A 20,465-nucleotide genomic window follows, 5' to 3' on the forward strand; every position below is an offset into this window, starting at 1 on the left:
CAGTTCTATAATTTGAGGTGCCCCCACCATTCTTTTCTCTTGATCCTCAAGTTTCTTACTGTTTTTACTCATTTCAATATTGTCCAGCTGTAGATGAATTCTATTTTTAGAAGTTTGTGTGGTTACATTTAAACCTAATTTTCAAACTGACCTGCTTGAGATCCAAAGCACATTTTTAAGCATCAGAGCTCTAGGAGCAGAAAATAGCATCCCTGGGATGACAGGAAGGATGCCCTGTGCCTGGAGGAGGTCTCCCTCCAGGATTCAGCACACCATGGAGCTGTGGGAAGTGTGTTCTCTCTGTCATGAGAGAGAAAGGAGTGGCTGGCTCAGCAAGATTAGAGCCTCTCTCTGGATTGTTCCTCAGAACCAGAAGAACTGTGTGGAGTGGCAGCAACTGGAGGAAGCAGAATGTCCCCGAGCAAGGTGACTGGTTTTACTTAATGGAAAACTGAATGTTAAAGTAGCTAATAACACTAACTGCTTTCTTTTTAGTTGTTCTCATTTATTCTTTTCTAAAAATCTGTATTTCCATTCCTTTATTTGTTCTAACAGTCTCCTACTGTTCTCAAATACAACGTCTATTTTCTCCTTATCGCATGTCTTTAGTTGATGAAAGAGGGTAATACCCTGGCTTCATGCTCATATTTATCAAGCATTTCTGGAGCAGCTCCTACATTCCAAACTCTGAATTGAGTGTTGAAAGGTGTGACAGTGAACAAAACAGACCCAAACTTGATGGCAGAACCCATGGAATAGCCTGCCCCACAGGGTCTGGTGGAAGATATGCTCCACTGAACTGACAAAAATACACAACTATATGACTTACAAATGAGCAAACAACCTATCCATGCTTGGAGAGTCCAGAAGCCTTCCTGGAGTTGGTGACATCGAAGTGGAGAGTGACAGATGAAAATGGCGTGAAGCAAACAAGGGAAGGGTTTTCCAAGCCAAGAAAGCAGAGTGAATGAAGTCAGGTTCAACCATGTTGGCTTTTTTGTTTATTATTGTCTACCTGCTTGTGTATGGCTTTAAGATGGTAGACACAAATTCTTAAATCTTTGTACAAAAGGGGCAAGGAAGTTGGAATGAGCCGTTGGGTATTAGCTGTGTAAATCTCTATTTTTCCTTCTGCATGTGGCCACATGCTACTTCAATGTTATGTTCTTTTCTCATTTTTTTTTGCACTATTTACACACAGAAAAAAATCATTTTGGCCAACAATGTTTATTTAAGATCAACTTGATACTCACTGATGCTCTAATATGTGCCTTTAACAAAAGCCTCCTGAAGCAAAACTCACGCAGTAAACCGTCTTTGTTATCTATCACTTCTAGATCGAAGAAGTGTCATCAGTGCATCAAAGCCAGGAAGCAGATAGAAAATTGGGGTTAGAAATCCAAGATCAAGACAGTGACAGGTCAAGTTCAGGAGAGGTGGAGGGGTCAGAGAGCAGGAGCATAATTAGAGCATAATTGAAACCCAAGGTGACCTCTGCCTTAAACAGGATTTGAGGACAGCCCCTGTAATTGGATTCAGGGGTCTACAAAACTCTAAGTTTACGAGAAACCTCATAGAGTGAACCTTGGGAATACAGGAACCCCAACATATATTCATTCATGTGTGCACCCCCCAAAAAGCACAAGAATATTTACAGGAACACTATAAAATCCCCATATGGGAAACAGTAGAATGGATAAATTGTGGGTTTTTTACACAGTGAAATACAATTCTGCAATGTGAATAGACTTACAACACAACTGCATTTGAAAATGATACTGAATCTTACAAATATAATGATATGGGGAGGGAACCACACATAAAAGGCACATATTTTTACGAATTGTGCCTTTTGGTCTCATTTTTATGAAGTTTAAGAACAAGCAAAAGTAATTTAGGGTATTAGAAGTTCTGACAGCTGTTACCCTTGTACAGGGCAAATGGGTAGTGTCTGGAGGGAACACAGGAGTGGCAGGGATTCTGGAGTGCGAATAATCTGGTTTTTGATCTGGGTGCTGTTTATAACAGTATGTTCAACTTGCGGAAATGCAATAAGTAATACACTTAATTTTGTACTTTTGTATATAATGGTATACTTTAGTTAAGGTTTGGGGAGAAAATAGGAATATAGATAGACCTCTGGGATGATTGGGGATGTTGAAAAATACACTTTGAAAATTGTTTGAAAAATACTGACCTAAAAATTCATCAAACTGTGTTCAGCAACTTTAAATGACTGCAAAGAAAATTTGGGTAGCCTGTTGAGAAGAATCAGGACTCTGAGCTTTCATTAGCTGAATTCTGTTTAACTCCACTTAGAGCCTACATGCCCACTCATGTTTTTCAGGGGATAAGTCCTTGTTGCTTGCTACAACTACTTACTAGTCACCATCATTTGGCTTATCGTTTGCATCTCACATAGATAACTTTTTTTTTTCCCTGAGGAATGGTTCGTCATATCTGTGGATAGCAACAAATCATCCATGAACAAATTTTAGTTTATGTTAATTGTAAGAGACAGTTTTGCTGGATTCTGTGAAATAAACCAGTATATGGGTTTAACTGTCTAACTACTTATATAAACATTTCATCATCTAGGTATGTATCTGTCCCTCTCCTAACATTTATTAAAAATGTTTATGTTCCCTGTTAATGAGCACTGAGTTTTAATTTGTGCTCAAGATCACTTTGTCTAATAACATTTACCTTAGCGGGATATTACTGGTGTAATCAATTAAATATTTTCTAAATAATGGGAATTACAAGCACACAAACATCTACTGGGCAAGATGGGTGAAGAGAAAAGGCAGTAGTGAGAAACAAGTGTAAGCCAGTTAATTCAGTTTCAGCTTGTAAGTTTTCAGTGTTTAGATTTAAAACCAAAAAATCCAAAATCTGAATTACCTAATTTTCTGATTAAATTTAGAAAATTAAAATTGTCAATGAACTTTAAAATTTTTAAACTTTGTATAAGCCAAACAAACCATATCTATAGGCAGGATTCAGTTCACACATTGTCAGTCTGAGCCTTCCAAAAGCATGATTTTAATCACTCTTCACAAATGTCCTATGAGGTGGGCATTGTACAGAGAAGGAAACCGAGGTGCATAGAAAGTGTAGCGTATTGGTCAAGTTCACACAGCTAAGAAGAGCCAAGCTAGAGTAAAGTCCAAGTCTAATTATCAAAATTACTATTCATTTCCCCAGTGAGAAAAAAGCCTCACTGCATATCACTATGCTGGGATTAACAATCAAATTATGGTTTTTTACTTACAGGTACGATGGGAAAAAAGATGGAGGAAATATTTGCATTATTTGCTAAGGAATTTTTTCTTTTGGAAATTGGCTTAAAATTCTGTACTACAGAGAGTATATACCACTCAGTATTGGATTCATCTTTCTTTTTCTGGCAATAATATTCATTATAACACACAAGAAATAAACCAATCACCTTATCTTAGACTATCCAAAGACTACAAAGGGACTTGTCTTAAAATTACATGTGTGGATGGCAACAACTCATACATGTCCAAATTTTAGTTTATGTTAATTGTAAGAGTTGGTTTTACTGGATTTTGTGAAATAAACCAGTATTTGGGTTTAACTGTCTAACTACTTACATAAACATTTCATCATCTAGGTACATATCTGTGCCTCTCCTATCGTTTAGTAAAAATGTTTAAATTCCCTGTTAATGTCTTCTAATGGAATGGATCTATGGAGGGTGAGGATTCCACCTTTTTGGTTTTGATTGCAGCAAGCTTTTCAAATGTTTATCTTCAGTATATTTTTCCAGATAATTAATTAATTCAATTTCAGTGAGACCATCCATGCTTATATCTATTTTGTTGTAATCCTTTCTCTTTTTTGACAAACGAATGAAAAAAACTTATTAGGAGAACAAAAACATAGAATTGCTAGGAACTGTTCATGTATGTCCCAAACTGATATTAAAATAGATTTTGGCTTTGAAAAAATGTAAAACTATTTGTAAATACAAGTAAGCAGGGTTGATGGATTACATGTGAGAAGAAAAGATGGTCAATTTATTTCAAAATTGTTTTTTAAGTTTTTATTTTCTTTCTAAATGGAAGGGAGTAAGCCACACCTGGGGTGTTTCACCTTCTGTATTGCAGAACCAGGACCAGGCTTTGATTGCCTCTAAATAACATGAGGGTTTGTTTTGTTTTGTTTAACATGAAATGCTCATTTGTGGCTGTAAATACTTCAGTTATAACTTTGCATTTGTTAGGCTATTTGGTTAACGCGTATAAAAAAGCAGGATATATATTAACATCATTATCCAGATGTTCAGTATACAGCAAATTGCATGGAATTGTGTTGACTGTGAATTAATTTTCAAATCTTACTAGCCAGTGAAATGTTGTTTAGTCCTTTCTTTTGGTTTACTTCTTATTCTGTTCAACTTTTCATAAGTACTTTCATAAAGACCTTGCCGCATACACTATTTTTCATCCCAGGATGATGCCTCAGGCCTTGACATCAAACCAAGAATGTTAATTATGTTCCTTTCAAACTGTTTACTGCATGTATTGGCTTAGACTTGAGCATAAACATATTTATTAAGAGTATGGCTTCACCTTTTATTCTAGACATTCTATAGTTTCATGGAATATCAGGCACTTAAAAGAGAAAAAAATAAGCACATCATGGAGAATGGGGTATCCATCCCCTCAAGCATTTATCCTTTGAGTTACAAACAATCCAATTATATCCTTTAAGTTATTTAAAAATATACAATTAAGTTATTATTGATAATAACTTATAGCATGATATTATAGTCACCATATCATGCTATAAAATAGTATGTCTTATTCATTCTTTCTATTTTTTTTTGGTACCCATTAACCATCCCCACCTCCCCCTCAACCCCCAGCTACCCATCCCAGCCTCTGGTTACCATTTTTCTACTCTCTGTCTCCACGAGTTCAATTGTTTTAAATTTTAGCTCCCACAAATAAGTGAGAACGTGCAAAGTTTATCTTTCTGTGCCTGCCTTATTTCACCTAACGTAATTATCTTCAGTTCTATCCATGTTGTTTCAAATGACAGGATCCCATTCTTTTTATGGCTGAATAGTAATCCATTATGTATGTGTACCACCTTTTCTTTACCCATTCATCTGTTGACGGACACTTAGGTTGCTTCCAAATCTTGATTACTGTAAATAGTGCTGTGCTTATGGGGTATCACTCAAGAAATCTTTGCCCAGAACAATGTCCTGGAGATTTTTTCCCAAAGTTTTCTTGTAGTAGTTTCACAGATTGAAGACTTAGATTTAAGTCTTCAGTCCATTTTGATTTTATTTTTGTATATGGTGAGAGATAGGATCTAGTTTCATTATTCTGCATATGGCTATCCAGTTTTCCCAGCAGCTGGGAAAGACTATCTTTATTGAAAAGACTATCTTTCCCTCAGTGTATGTTCTTGGCAACTTTGTGGAAAATGAGTTCACTATAGATATATGAATTTGTTTCTGGGTTCTCTATTCTGTTTCATTGGTCAATATGTCTGTTTTTATGCCAGTAACATGATGTTTTGGTTACTATTCTTCTGTAGTACAACTTGAAGTCAGGTAATGCGATTCCTCTAGTTTTGTTCTTTCTCCTCAGGATAGCTTTGGCTATTCTGGGTCTTTTTTGGTTCCATATAAATTTTAGCATTGTTATTTCTATTTCTGTGAAGAATGCCATTGGTATTTTCATAGAGATTGCAATGAATCTGTAGATTTCTTTGGGTAGTATGGACATTTTAACAATATTCATTCTTTCAATTCATGAACATGGAATATTTTTCTCTTTTGTTCTGTGTCCTCTTCAATTTCTTTCATCAATGTTTTATAGTTGCCATTGTGGAGATTTTTCACTTCTTTGGTTAAGTTAATTCCTATGTATTTTATTTTATTTGTAACTATCATAAATGGGATTACTGTTCAGATTCTTTGCTGTTGGCATATAGAAATGCTATTGATTTTGCATGTTAACTTTGTATTCTATAACTTTTGAACTTAGGAATTCTAATAGTTTTCTTGTGGAGTCTGCAGGTTTTTCAAAATATAAGATCATATCATCTGCAAACAAAGATAATTTGAGTTCTCCCTTTCAAATTTGAATATTTTTTATTTCTTTCTCTCTACTGATTGCTCTAGCTAGGACTTCCAATATTATGTTAAATAACAGTGGTGACAGTGAGAATCCCTGTCATACTCCAGATCTTAGAGGAAAGGCTTTCAGTTTTTCCTCATTAGTATGATACCAGCTATGGGTTTGTCATATATGACTTTTATTATGTTGAGGTATGTTCCTTCTATCCCCAGTTTTTTAAAGGCTTTTTACCATGAAGGGATGTTGAATTTTATCAAATGCTTTTTTGGTATCAACTGAAATGATCATATGTTTTTTGCCCTCCATTCTGTTGATACAATGTATCACATTGATTGATTTGTGTATGTTGAACCATTCATGCATCCCTGGGTTAAGCTCACTTGCCCATGGTGAATGATCTTTTTAATGTGCTGTTGAAGTCAGTTTGCTAGTATTTTGTTGAGGACTTTTTCATCAACATTAATCAGTGATATTGGCCTGTAGTTTTCTCCTTTTTTGATGTGTCTTTGTCACATTTTGGTATCAGGGTAATGTAGCCTCATAGAATGAGGTTGGAAGTATTCCGTCCTCATCTACTTTTTGAAATAGTTTGAGTAGGATTGGTATATATTTATTCTTTAAATGCTCAGTAGAATTCAGCAGAGAAGCCATAGGGTCCTGGGCTTTTCTTTACTTGGAGACTTTTTATGATGCTTCAATCTCATTACTTGTTATTGGTCTATTCAGGGTTTCAATTTCTTCATGGTTCAATCTTGGTAGGTTTTATATGTCTAGGAATTTGTCAATTTTTTCTAGATTTTCCAATGTATTGGCTTGAAGTAGCCAGTAATAATCCTTTGAATTTCTTTGGTATCAATTGTAATGTTTCCTTTTTCATCTCTAATTTTATTTATTTGAGTCTTCTCCCTTTTTTTCTTAGTTACTTAGGCTAGAAGTTTGTCAATTTTGCTTATCTTTTTTTAAAAAAACTTTGTTTTGTTGATATTTTATATTGTTTTCTTCATTTCAATTTCATTTGTCTTTATTATTTCTGTGATGTTTATTATTTCTTTTCTTCTACTAATTTGGGGTTTGGTTTTCTCTTACTTTTCTAATTCTTTAAGATGCATCATTAGGTTATTTATTCGAAGTTTTTCTTCTTTTTTGACATGGGTGCTTATAATTATAAACTTCCCTCTTAGTACTCCTTTTGCTGTATTCTACAGGTTTTGGAATGTTGTGTTTTCACTATCATTTGTTTCAAAAAATTTTTCAATTTCCTTCTTAATTTCTTCATTGACCTACTGGTCATTCAGGAATATAATGTTTAATTTCCATATGTTTGTAGTATAGTTTCCAAATTTCCTCTTGTTATTAATATCTAGTTTTATCCCATTGTGATCAGAGAAGATATTTGAAATTATTTTAATTTTTTTAATGTTTTAAGACTTTTTGGTGACTTAACATATAGTCTATCAGTGAGAATGGTCCATGTGCTGAGGAGAACAATGTATATTCTGCAGCTCCTGGATGAAACGTTCTGTAAATATCTATTTAGGTCCATTCGGTCTAAAGTGCAGATTAAGTCCAATGTTTCTTTGTTGATTTTCTGTCTAGAGATCAGTCCAACGCTGAAAGTGGGCTGTTGAAGTCTCCAGCTATTATTTTACTGGAGCCTATGTCTCTCTTTAGATCTAATAATATTTGCTTTATATATATGAGTGCTTCAATATTGGGTGCATATATATTCACAATTGTTATATTGTCTTGCTGAACTGACCATTTTATCATTATGTAACTATCTTCTTTGTCTCATCTTATAGTTTTGTCTTAAAATCTATTTTATCTGATATAAGTGTCATTTCTCCTACTCTTTTTTGGTTTCCATTGGCATTAAATATCTTTTTCCATCCCTTTATTTTCAGTCTTTGTGTGTCTCTATAGGGTAAGTGTGTTTCTTGTAGAGAACAGATCAGTGGGTTTTGTTTTTTAATCCACTCAGCCACTCTATGTCTTTTTATTGAAGAGTTTATTCTATTTACATTCAATGTTGTTATTGATAAACAGTGACTTACTCCTGCCAATTTTTTATTTGTTTTCTGGTTGTTTTCTAGTCTTTTTTTCTTTCTTTCCTTCCTGTCTTCCTTTAAGTGGAGATTATTTTCTCTGGTAGTATGTTTTAATGTACTGCTTTATATTTTTGTGTATCTTTTGTATTTTATTTGAGGTTATCATGACACTTGCGAATACTATCTTATAATTCGCTATTTTAACATTATACTGACAACACTGATTGTATACACAAACAAGGAAGCAAAAGAAAACTAATAAAAGCCCGACATTTTAACTGTTCTCCACTTTTAACTTTTTATTGTTTCTATTTATATCTTACTATACTATCTCTGCCTTAAAAACTTGCTGTAGTTATTTTTGATTGGTTCGTTTTTTAGTCTTTTTATGTAAGAACAGTTTTCACATCATACTTACAGAGTTAAAATACTCTATGTTTTTCTGTGTACTTAGTATTACTAGTAAATTTTGTACATTCAGATGATTTCTTATTACTCTTTAACATAATTTTTTTCTGATTGAAGAGCTCCCTTTAGTATTTCTTTTTTTATGTGTTACCAAATTTTACTTTAAGTTCAGGGGTACATGTGCAGGATGAGCAGGTTTGTTACCTAGGTAAACATGTGTCGTGGTGGTTTGTTACACAGATCATCCCATCATCCAAGTATTAAGACTATCATTTACTAGCTATTCTTCCTGATCCTCTCTCTCTTCCCACCCCTCACCCTCTGACAGGATCCAGTGTGTGTTGTCCACCCCCTCATGTATTCATGTGTTCTCATCATTTAGCGCCCACTAGTAAGTGAGAACATGTGGTATTTGGTTTTCTGTTCCTGTGTTAGCTTGCTAAGGATAATGACCTCCAGCTTCATTCATGTCTTTGCAAAGAACATGATCTTGTTCCCTTTTATGGCTTCATAGTATTCAGTGGTGTATATGTAGCACATTTTCTTTATCCAGTGCATCATTGATGGGCATTTAGGTTGATTCCATGTCTTTACTATTGTGAATACTGCTACAATAAACATTCACGTGTGTGTGTCTTCATGGTAGAATGCTTTGTATTCCTCTGGGTATGTATTCAGTAATGGGATTCCTGGATCTAATGGTATTTCTGCCTCTAGGTCTTTGAGGAATTTCCATCTTGCCTTCCACAATGATTGAACTAATTTACACTCCCATCAACAGGGTAAAAGTATTCCTTTTTCTCCATAACCTCAACAGTATCTGTTGTTTTTTGACTTTTTAAATAATTGTCATTCTGACTGGTGTGAGATGGCATCTCACTGTGGTTTTGATTTGCATTTCTCTAATGATCAGTGATGTTCAGCTTTTTTTCATATGCTTTCTGGCCGCATGTATGTCTTCTGTATTAGTCTGTTTTCATGATGCTGATAAAGACATACTCGAGATTGGGGAAAAAATATAGACTTAATGAACTTACAGTTCCATGTGGCTGAGGAGGCCTCACAGTCATGGCAGAAGGTGAAAGGCACTTCTTACATGGTGGCAGCCAAAGAGAGAGAGGTTGTGCAGGGGAACTCTTCTTTTTTTTTTTTTTTCTGCCCAGGCTGGAGTGCAGTGGCACGATTTCGGCTCACTGCAACCTCTGCCTCCCAGGTTCAAGCAATTCTCTGCCTCAGCTGCCCGAGTAGCTAGGATTACAGGCACCTGCCACCACACCCAGCTAATATTTTGTATTTTTAGTAGAGACGGGGTTTCACCATCTTGGCCAGGCTGGTCTTGAACTCCTGACCTCTTGATCCACCCACCTCAACCTCTCAAAGTGCTGGGATTACAGGCGTGAACCACCGTGTGTGGCTGGAACTCTTCTTTTTAAAACGATCAGATTTTATGAGGCTTATTCACTATCACGAGAACAGCATGATAAAGAAGTGCCCCCATGATTCAATTACCTCCCACTGGGTCCCTCCTACAACATGTGGGAATTCAAGATGAGATTTGGGTGGGGACACAGCCAAGCCACATCATTCCACCCCTGGCACCTCCCAAATCTCATGTCCTCACATTTCAAAACCAATCATGCCTTCCCAACAGTCTCCCAAAGTCTTAACTCATTTCAGCATTAACTCAAAAGTCCACAGTCCAACACCTCATCTGAGACAAGGCAAGTCCCTTCCACCTATGAGCCTGTAAAATCTAAAGCAAGTTAGTTACTTCCTAGATACAATGGGGCTATAGGCATTGGGTAAATACAGCTGTTCCAAATGTGAGAAAGTGGCCAAAACAAAGGGGCTACAGGCCCCATTCAAGTTCAAAACTCAGCAGCACAGTCAGATCTTCAAGGTCCAAAATGATCTCCTTTGACTCCATGTCTCACATCCAGGTCATGCTGATGCAAGAGATTGGTTTCCATGGTCTTGGGCAGTTCCATCCCTGTGGCTCTGCAGGACACCTCCTCCCTCCCAGGCTGGAGGTGGGGCCTGGTGGGAAGTGTTTGGATCATGCGGCAGATCCCTCATGGCTTGGTGTTGTCTTCAAGATAGTGAGTTTTCATGAGATATGGTCATTTAAGAGTGTGTGGCATCTCCCCGCCCCACTCTTTCTTGCCCCTCCTTTTGCCATGTAACATGCCTACTACAAGGTGGAAATCCTTCAACTTCCACCTTGATTGTAAGCTTCCTGATACCTTCTTAGAAGTGGATCAGATGCTAGGAGCTTGCTTCCTGTAAAGCCTGCAGAACTGTGAGCTAGTTGAACCTTGTTTCTTTATAAATTACCTAGTCTCACATATTTTTTTTATAAAAATGAAAAACTAGCCTAGTACAGTGGTTTTGGATAAGACCTGGAAGAATTTTAGGATTACCAGGCAGAGACTCTTGTTCTCTTTCTTTACTTTCTCCCAAACAGTCTCTTTCTGTGCTGAGCCACCTGGGTCTGGGGATAGGGGGACACAAGCATCCCTGTGGAAACCAGCACTGGGTCTGACCTGAAGCCAGCATGGCACTGGGTCTCACCCAAGGCCCACTGCAACCACTACCTGGCTACAGATTATGTTTCCTCAAGGTCCTAGTGCTCCAGAGTAAGTAGGTGGTGAAGCCAGCCAGGATCCTACCCTTTCCTTCAGGTTGGCAAATTCCCTTGGGCCCCAGGAAGTTCCAGAGATGCCATCTTGGAGCCAGAGATTGGAGTCAAATATCTTAGAAATCTACCAGGTGCTCTAGTCTATTGCAGCTAAGCTAGCACTCAAACCATATGACCAAGTCCTTCCCACTCTTTCCTCTCTTTTCCATAGGCAGAAGAGCCTCTACCCATGGCTACCACAACCACAGACCCATGGGAGGTACAGACAGGCTACCACTGATGTTCACTTAAGGCCCAAGGGCTCTTTAGTCAGATTGTTGTGAATCCTAGTAGGCCTGAGACTCATCCTTCAGGGCAGTGGACTCCCCTCTGTCCCAAGGCAGATACAGAAATGCCATTCACGGGCTGAAGCGTGGAATCAGGGACCACAAGAGCCCACTTGATGCTCTATTCACCTGTGGTCGAGCTGGTACCTAAGGTACAAGACAAAGTCCCCTTTGCTTTCCCCTCAGCTTTTCTTAAGTAGGAGTCTCTCACAATAGCCACCAGAGCTGAGAATGTACTGAGTCTCATCTGAAGCCAGCATGTCTCAGAGTGCTCAGTATGCCCAAAGCCTAAGGCATACTACCTGGGTATTGCTACTGGTTATTCAGGGCCCAAGGGCTATTTAGTCAGCAAGTGATAAATCCTGCCAGGACTGGGTTCTTCCCTTCAAGGCAGAAGGTTCCCTTCTGGCCCAGGGTGTGTCTACATATGCCATCCAGTAGCTCTGGCCTGGAACAAGGGCTTTATGATTGCCCAGTGCCTTATCCTACTGTGGCTGAGCTGGTATCCGAGGTGCAAGACAAAGTCCTCTTTACTCCCTCCTCCCTCCTCATCTCAAGCAGAAGGAAGGAGTCACTTTTGTTGCTGTGAGCTGCACTGCCCTGGTTTGGGGGAGGGGTGATGCAAACAATTCCTTAGCCATTGCAGCTGGTGTGTCACTAGGTTGTGTTTCCCCCATGTCCACTGGCTCTGAGCCTAGCACAGCACTAGTACTTGCCTAGGAATTGCAGTCCTTGTGGCCTAGACAGCCTTTCAGATTAATTTAGAACCCCAGAGCACTTTAGCCCATCATGGCAAGGCTTGCCAAAACTCAAGTTCCAAATGCTAGGATGGGTGAGTCCCCTCTGGCTAGGGCTGGCTTAAATGCTCCCTCTATGGGCTGGTATCGGTGGACTTCTACCTGGTTTTGCTTTCCTCTGTAATAGAACAGCACTGAGTTCTATGCAGGGCCCCACAGTTGCTGCACTCTCCCTCCCACAAGCACTCAGATTCTCTACACCACATGGCTGCTGCTGGAGAGGTGGGGCAGTGTGGAGGGAAGGGGGAAGGGTGGCATTAGTGATTGAAGACTGTCTTTGGTACCCTCTTCAGTACCGCTTTCAGAGATAAGAAGTTAAAACCAGATAATGTGATTGCTTACCTGATTTTTTATTCTTATGAAGGTGCTTTTATTCCTACACAGGAATGACTGGTGAAGGCTTCTATTCTGCCACCTTGCTCCATCCTCTAATCTCTAAGTTTTTGGTGTATAGCATGCCTCTGTCAATATCACTCCCTAGATACCTCACTTTCTTTATCCTAGTCCAATCCTCGTGTTGATACACAGATATTCTGATGTTAAATTTTCTTCCCATTCCTTGAATAAGCTCTATTTGATCATGATGTATTTTATTTTATACATTTTGTTTAAATTATTATACTTTAAGTTCTGGGATACATGTGCAAAACATGCAGGTTTGTTAAATAGGTATACATGTGCCATGTTGGTTTGCTGCACCCATCAACTTGACATTTATGTTAGATATTACTCCTAATGCTATCCCTCCCCCAGCCCCCCACCTGCAAAAGGCCCTAGTGTGTGATGCTCCCCTCCCTGTGTCCATGTGTTCACATTGTTCAACTCCCACTTATGAGTGAGAACATGCAGTGTTTGGTTTTCTCTTTTTGTGGTACTTTGCTGAGAATGATGGTTTCCAGTTTCATCCATGTCCCTGCAAAGGACATGAACCCATCTTTTTATGGCTGCATAGTATTCCATGGTGCATATGTGCCACATTTTCTTTACCCAGTCTATCATCAATAGGCATTTGGGTTGGTTCCAAGACTTTGCTATTGTGAACAGTGCTGCAATAAACATATGTGTGCATGTGTCTTTATAGTACAATGATTTATAATCCTTTGAGTATATACCCAGTAATGGGATTGCTGGGTCAAATGGTATTTCTAGTTCTAGATCCTTGAGGAATCGCCACACTGTCTTCCACAATGGTTGAACTAATTTACATTCCCACCAACAGAGTAAAAGCATTCCTATTTTTCCACATCCTCTCCAGCATCTGTTATTTCCTGACTTTTTAATGATCACCATTCTAATTGCCATGAGATGGTATCTCATTGTGGTTTTGATTTGCATTTCTGTAATGACCAGTGATGACGAACATTTTTTCATAAGTTTGTTGGCTGCATAAATGTCTGCTTTTAAGAAGTGTCTGTTCATATTCTTGGCCCATTTTTTGATGGGAGGTTGTTTGTTTTTTGCTTTTTCTTTCTGTAAATTTGTTTAAGTTCTTTGTAGGTTCTGGATATTAGCCCTTTGTCAGATGGATAGATTGCAAAATTTTCCCCCAATCTGTAGGTTGCCTGTTCACTCTGCTGATAGTTTCTTTTGCTGTGCAGAAGCTCTTTAGTTTAATTAGATCCCATTTATCTATTTTGGCTTTTGTTGCCATTGCTTTTGGTGTTTTAGTCATGAAGTCATTTCCCATGCCTATGTCCTGAATGGTATTGCCTAGGTTTTCTTCTAGACTTTTTTATGGTTTTAGGTCTTACATTTAAGTCTTTAATCCATCTTGAGTTAATTTTTGTATAAGGTGTAAGGAAGGGATCCAGTTTCAGCTTTCTGCATGCAGCTAGCCAGTTTTCCCAGCACCATTTATTAGACAGGGAATCCTTTCCCCATTGCTTTCTTTTGTCAGGTTTGTCAAAGATCAGATGGTTGTAGATGTGGGGTGTTATTTCTGAGGACTCTGTTCTGTTCCATTGGTCTATATATCTGTTTTGGCATAAGTACCATGCTGTTTTGGTTACCGTAGCCTTGTAGTATAGTTTCAAGTCAGGTAGCATGAGGCTTCCAGCTTTGTTCCTTTGGCTTAGGATTGTCTTGGCTATGCAGGCTCTTTTTTGGTTCCATATGAAATTAAAATAGTTTTTTCCAATTCTGTGAAGAAAGTCAGTGGTAGCTTGATGGGGATGGCATTGAATCTATAAATTACTTTGGGCAGTATGGCCATTTTCATGATGTTGATTGTTTCTGTCCAAGAGCATGGAATGTTCTTCCATTTGTTTGTGTCCTCTTTTATTTCCTTGAGCAGTGGTATGTAGTTCTCCTTGAAGAGGTCCTTCACATCCCTTGTAAGTTGGATTCCTAGGTATTTTATTCTCTTTGTAGCAATTGTGAATGAGAATTCACTCATGATTTGGCTCTCTGTTTGTCTGTTCTTGGTGTATAGGGATGCTTGCGATTTTTGCACATTGATTTTGTATCCTGAGACTTTGCTGAAGTTGCTTATCAGCTTAAGGAGATCTTGGGCCGAGAAGATGGGGTCTTCTAAATATACAATCATGTCATCTGCAAACAGAGACAATTTGACTTCCTCTTTTCCTAACTGAATATCCTTTTTTCTTTCTCTTGCTTGATTGCCCTGGCCAGAACTTCCAATACTATGTCGAACAGGAGTGGTGAGAGAGGGCCTCCTTGTGCCGGTTTTCAAAGGGAATGCTTCCAGTTTTTGCCCATTCAGTATGATATTGGTTGTGGGTTTGTCATAAATAGCTCTTATTATTTTGAGATACATTCCATCAATACCTAGTTTATTGAGAGTTTTTAGCATGAAGGGCTGTTGAATTTTATCGAAGGCCTTTTCTGCATCTACTGAGATAATCATGTGGTTTTTGTTGTTGGTTCTGTTTATGTGGTGGATTATGTTTTGATTTGTGTATGTTGAACCAGCCTTGCATCCCAGGGATGAAGCCAACTTAATCATGGTGGATAAGCTTTTTTATCTGCTGCTTGATTTGGTTTGCCAGGATTTTATTGAGGATTTTTGCACCGATGTTCATCAGGGATATTGGCCTAAAATTTTCCTTTTTTGTTGTGTCTCTGCCAGGTTTTGGTATCAGGATGATGCTGGCCTCATAAAATGAGTTAGGGAGGATTCTTTCTTTTTCTATTGATTGGAATAGTTCCAGAAGGAAAGGTACCAGCTCCTCTTTGTACCTCTGGTCGAATTTGGCTGTGAATCCATCTGGTCCTGGACTTTTTTTTTTGGTTGGGAGGCTATTAATTATTGCCTCAATTTCAGAACCCGTTATTGGTCTATTCAGAGATTTGACTTCTTCCTGGTTTAGTCTTGGGAGGGTGTATGTGTCCAGGAATTTATCCATTTCTTCTAGATTTTCTAGTTTATTTGCATAGAGGTGTTTATCATATTTTCCGATGGTAGTTTGTATTTCTATGGGATCAGTGGTAATATCCCCTTTATCATTTTTTATTGTGTCTATTTGATTCTTTTCTTTTTTCTTCTTTATTAGTCTTGCTAACGGTCTATTTTGTTGATCTTTTCAAAAAACCAGCTCCTGGATTCACTGATTGTTTGAAGGGTTTTTTTTGTGTCTCTATCTTCTTCAGTTCTGCTCTGATCTTAGTTATTTCTTGCCTTCTGCTAGCTTTTGAATTTGTTTGCTCCTGCTTCTCCAGTTCTTTTAATTGTGATATTAGGGTGTTGATTTTAGATCTTTACTACTTTCTCTTGTGGGCATTTAGTGCTATAAATTTCCCTCTACATACTGCTTTAAATGTGTCCCAGAGATTCTGGCGCATTGTGTCTTTGTTCTCATTGGTTTCATGATTCATTTTAATACTCCTTTAGATTCAGTTAATATTTTATTTATACTTTTTGCATTTATAAGCAAAAATCAAGTGTGCTGATAATTTTCTTTCTTTTACAGTCTTCATCCAGTTTTGGAATTGTAGCTTCTTAAAAGGAGAAGGATAAGTTCCCTTATATTCTTTTTTTTTTTTTGGCAGTAATTTTTGTTACAGGTAATAATCTGCTCCTCTTAATCTTTCTAGGTCTGAAGCATATTATGGGGAGTGGGGGAAGTTTGAACAAGTCACTTTCATCTGGGCTTACATTTTGCCCTTATGCAAAAATGGAGATAATGAAACCTATCTTGTAGATTTTTGGAGAGCTTAAAAGTTAATTTTTAAAAAGGACATAGCACTGAACATGATCCAAAGAAGATGCTTAATTGATAGAAAATTAACACCTTCTTGGGCTTCATTGACATTTTGGACTTATTCCCCTCCCCTTCCCCCTGATGTCTCTAGGCTTACATTACGGTGTTGGTCATTCTCTAAAATTTTATTTTATTTTATCTCTATTATAATGCCTGTTGTTCTCTTTAATTTCAAGCACTGTTTCATTCTAGAAATTGCTGGTTAATTACTTTATGTTGGAATGTGGTAAAATATTATGTTGGAAAAACCAACCAAAGTGCTTTCCAACTAATGTATTTCCTGTTACCCATGGCCCTTCTCCCCTTCAGGCAGATGTTTAGAGAGCTCTAGAGTTATTGCTCCAAGGAAGGGTTGGAAATGCTGAAACAGAATAAACAAAGTACAAATTACTTTTTTCTTTTAAAATTCTAGATTGTCAAGAGAAAAAAGTTATATGTATAAAATATACAGTAGAATTGGAAGATGGATCTAATGAGAATAACACTAAGGAAACACCATCCTTCAAAAACTAAAAGCTCCTTGATGAGGTGAGAGGATTGCATTAACAAAGGCTGAAGGGACAGTGTGGGCTACTGAAATATGGGTCGGGTTGGGCTGGAACCTGCCCCTCTTCTGGGATCAGTTTGGGGTATAGAGATATAGCAGAAATCTCAGATAATTTGAGAGATTCCAGTGCAGGGGTAACCTATGCTTTCTTTCCCAGGTAGACACCAGGCGAAAGGCAAGATGCCAGAGTATAAATGACTTTGAGGTGTGTTCAGTCAGGTGAGATGTAGACAGCCTTACTATTGCCCACTGCCCAGTGAGATAAGGGAGTGGTAAAAACGTGCCTGCATCTGAGAAGAGCATGGAAAGGGCGAAGGGCTATAGTTGACCAAACCAAGTTTCCCAATCACAGTGAGATCCAGACTTGGAGAAAAATCCCAAAACCCAACAGGGGCCTGGGTTAAGTGGGAGAAAGCTGGACTCAAATGAGCCTAGCTGTTAGGTTGAAGACTGGTTTTGGGGATGAACTCAGAAAGGACCTGCATAGACCAGCACCTAAAGATAGTGAGGAATGAGGACATCTCAGTAGGTGCCAGCATGGATAGCTGATGACTCAGCCTGCATGCTTCCTTTAGTGCCTTACATTATTATGGAAGCCCATTAGAACCGAGACACCACTCCAACGAATAGGCAATGGGAAGAAATGGATTGAGCTAAAATTCCCACCAACTGGCCAGATGAAGTATTTATAATAAATTTTGTTTTATGTGGAAAAATCATGTTATGCTTCTTGCACACCTGAGTTTGTGGCATGAAATTTCTACCCACTATATACCCATATTCCCAAATTTAAAAAATGCTTATCGGAGATGTGGCAGTGTGGTCCTTTGGGACATGCCTGCTAATGGTTATTATCTCTGGCAAGTTATTCAAACTTTTTGCTTCAGTTTCCACATCTATAGATGGGAGTGTGGTCTTTATTTTGGCCACACAATAATGAAATGAAATAATATATTGCAGAGTGCCTCATATCTAATTGGCATTCAAGGGTTATCATTTAGTTTCCTAACTCTAACTCCAGAGAGAAAATGTGAGAAAAATAGCTATAGAAACTTGAAAGAAAACAAAGAGCTTGGAGAAGGTATTTTTTGGAAGATTATTAATGCTGTTACTGCTAATTAGGAGACTGGGTGTGCATTTCCCAGGCAGGGACTGCAATCAGCAAAATTTTCAGTGTGATGCTCAGTACAATTAGCAAGGCCAGGCCTGTTGATTTGCCACAACTCCAAATTCTTGTCAGCCTTTTTTAATCCCCCTTTGCAGCATCTCAGGCATCAACCGCATAAAATCATGCCATTACTATCCCCTCCAGGGGATACCTACAGTATTATTCGTTTGAAGGAAAAGAGGAAACCTTGTAGATCTATCCTAGCAACAATAGATATTTCCCATAATGTAACATCATGAATTAACTCCCATGTAAACAAGAACTGGTTTTGTGTGTTTACTCATTGAGTGCTTCTACAATTCTGAACAGAAAATTTGTGGGAAGTTGCCCTGTTTTCTTCAACTTACCATGTGGTATTAATGATTAAATAATGTCTCTATAATTAAACGTCATGTAGGGTTTCCTCACCTTGTGCTCAAATTTTTACCATTTTAGATCAGAGATTTTTTTCTCTAAGTTTTAAATGGTATTCCAATGTCAACAGTTCTCTCTGGAAATGTGATAGAAAAACTATTTACACTTACCTGCCCAACACTTTGTGGGAATTTGTGAGTGACAGTAGATTGTTATAGAACTGCTTAGCAGTGTCTGAGGACTTAGCTCGTTCTCATTTATAAAAAGAAGGGTGAAGCCAAGTCATCTCTGATTACACGGAACACATATTATATAGTTTCTGGAATAGACTCAATTTCAAACATTCTATTCCTTTGATCTCATAAGTAGATTCATTCCTTCCAGACCAAACGTTCAAAAAAGAATCTCAATTTACTTTAACAATTATTGCTGATTAAAATGTCTATGATTCTGTTACAGACAAGAAAATGAAGTGTCCCAGAAGAGGAAATGCAGTAAATGTGCTGGGGATAAAAAGAAGGTTAGAAAGCAAACAATTTCAGAAGGGAAGAAATGACCTCTAAAAGGGAAGCTGGGATGATAGCAAAGGCAATGTCAACGTCCTCACAATTTCACTTAGATTTTCCTGGCTACTCTGCAGAAGGCATGATAAGATAAATGCTTATTGATTTCAAGATCAAGGCAACAGGATCCTTTCTGTTTAATTATTTCTTTGTAAGTTAAAAACTAAATGCTTTGGCAAATGCTGTAAATACAAAGGGCAGGGGTATTCAGTGCCCTTAGAATCAATGGCAAGTTCAAGCTGTGTGTGACAAGGGATAACCATTATTCATCCATTCATTCTAACAAAGTCTGTAAATGACTACCATGCATTAGGTGATGGTCTGGTCACTGAAATATCAGAGATAGGTAAAGCTCAGTCTCTGTTCTTAAGGACCTCAGGGTCTAGAAGAAGAAAAAGACATAAAAGTAAGTACAATAGGAATATAAACAAGAACCAAAGACAGCTCAGGGGAAGTGAGTAACTCTTAGAGGAAAATATTGAATAAAGGATTTCTGGAATGAGAGGATGTTTGAACTGAATTCTGAAGATGAATAAAAGTCCTTCTGGAGAAATAAAAACACCATTTTGGCAGAAATAATAGTATTTGTGAATACATTTAGAACAAAGCATGGAAACTATGTTTAGGATATTGTCATAAGCTTGATATCTTTAGAGCATTTTGTGTAAGTGGTGAGGGGAGAAAATGGGAGGAGATAAAAAATGTAGGGTAGGGTAGATTATGAATGGATAGAAATGTCTCTTAAAGCATCTGAACTATACCCAAATGCCTAGGAGGAGAAAGTGAAGCATTCAAAGCAGAAGAAACCAGGAATGGGTTTGCCAGCAGCGTTGAGAATAAGTTGGAAGACAGAAATAAGTGAATTATAGACACAGATATATATTTTTGAGTAACTAGAAATAGTGAGAAATAAAGAGAGTCTTGCCTAAGACGGTGGTAGTGGAAAGAAAACAGCAGCAAGACTTAAGAGATAGTCAAGAAATATTCAATAGAATCTGGTGATGACTGATGTGAGGTGTGAGAGAGACTTCAAGTTCTCTGGTCCATGGAGAAGGAAGCATGTTGAATCTGAGGGGCCAGTAGACATCTACATAGCAGGAAATAATCGAGAGGGACTGCTGGTGTAAAGATATGAAGAGCACCAAATTCCATCACTTATTTATTTGATGCTTGCCTCATAGTAGTCACTCCTAACCCCAAAGGTCTCAGAGTCTCAGTAATCTCCAAAGAAGGTGCATGTAATTAGAGAACACTGAGTTATTTAATTACAC

The 20,465-nt window shown here is 37.9% G+C and overlaps 1 long non-coding RNA gene across 1 annotated transcript; it reads left to right on the forward strand.

Moving 5' to 3' along the window:
- The first annotated feature begins 343 nt into the window (after window positions 1–343).
- LOC104005490 (uncharacterized) lies at window positions 344–20,246 on the forward strand. The gene is made up of 3 exons (XR_678857.3): window positions 344–426; window positions 16,975–17,090; window positions 19,091–20,246. It is a non-coding gene; the product is annotated as an uncharacterized LOC104005490 (long non-coding RNA).
- Window positions 20,247–20,465: the final 219 nt, after the last annotated feature.

The sequence above is a fragment of the Pan troglodytes genome, chromosome 2 (assembly GCF_028858775.2).
Source record: "Pan troglodytes isolate AG18354 chromosome 2, NHGRI_mPanTro3-v2.0_pri, whole genome shotgun sequence".
In the NCBI taxonomy this organism is placed as follows: domain Eukaryota; kingdom Metazoa; phylum Chordata; class Mammalia; order Primates; family Hominidae; genus Pan; species Pan troglodytes.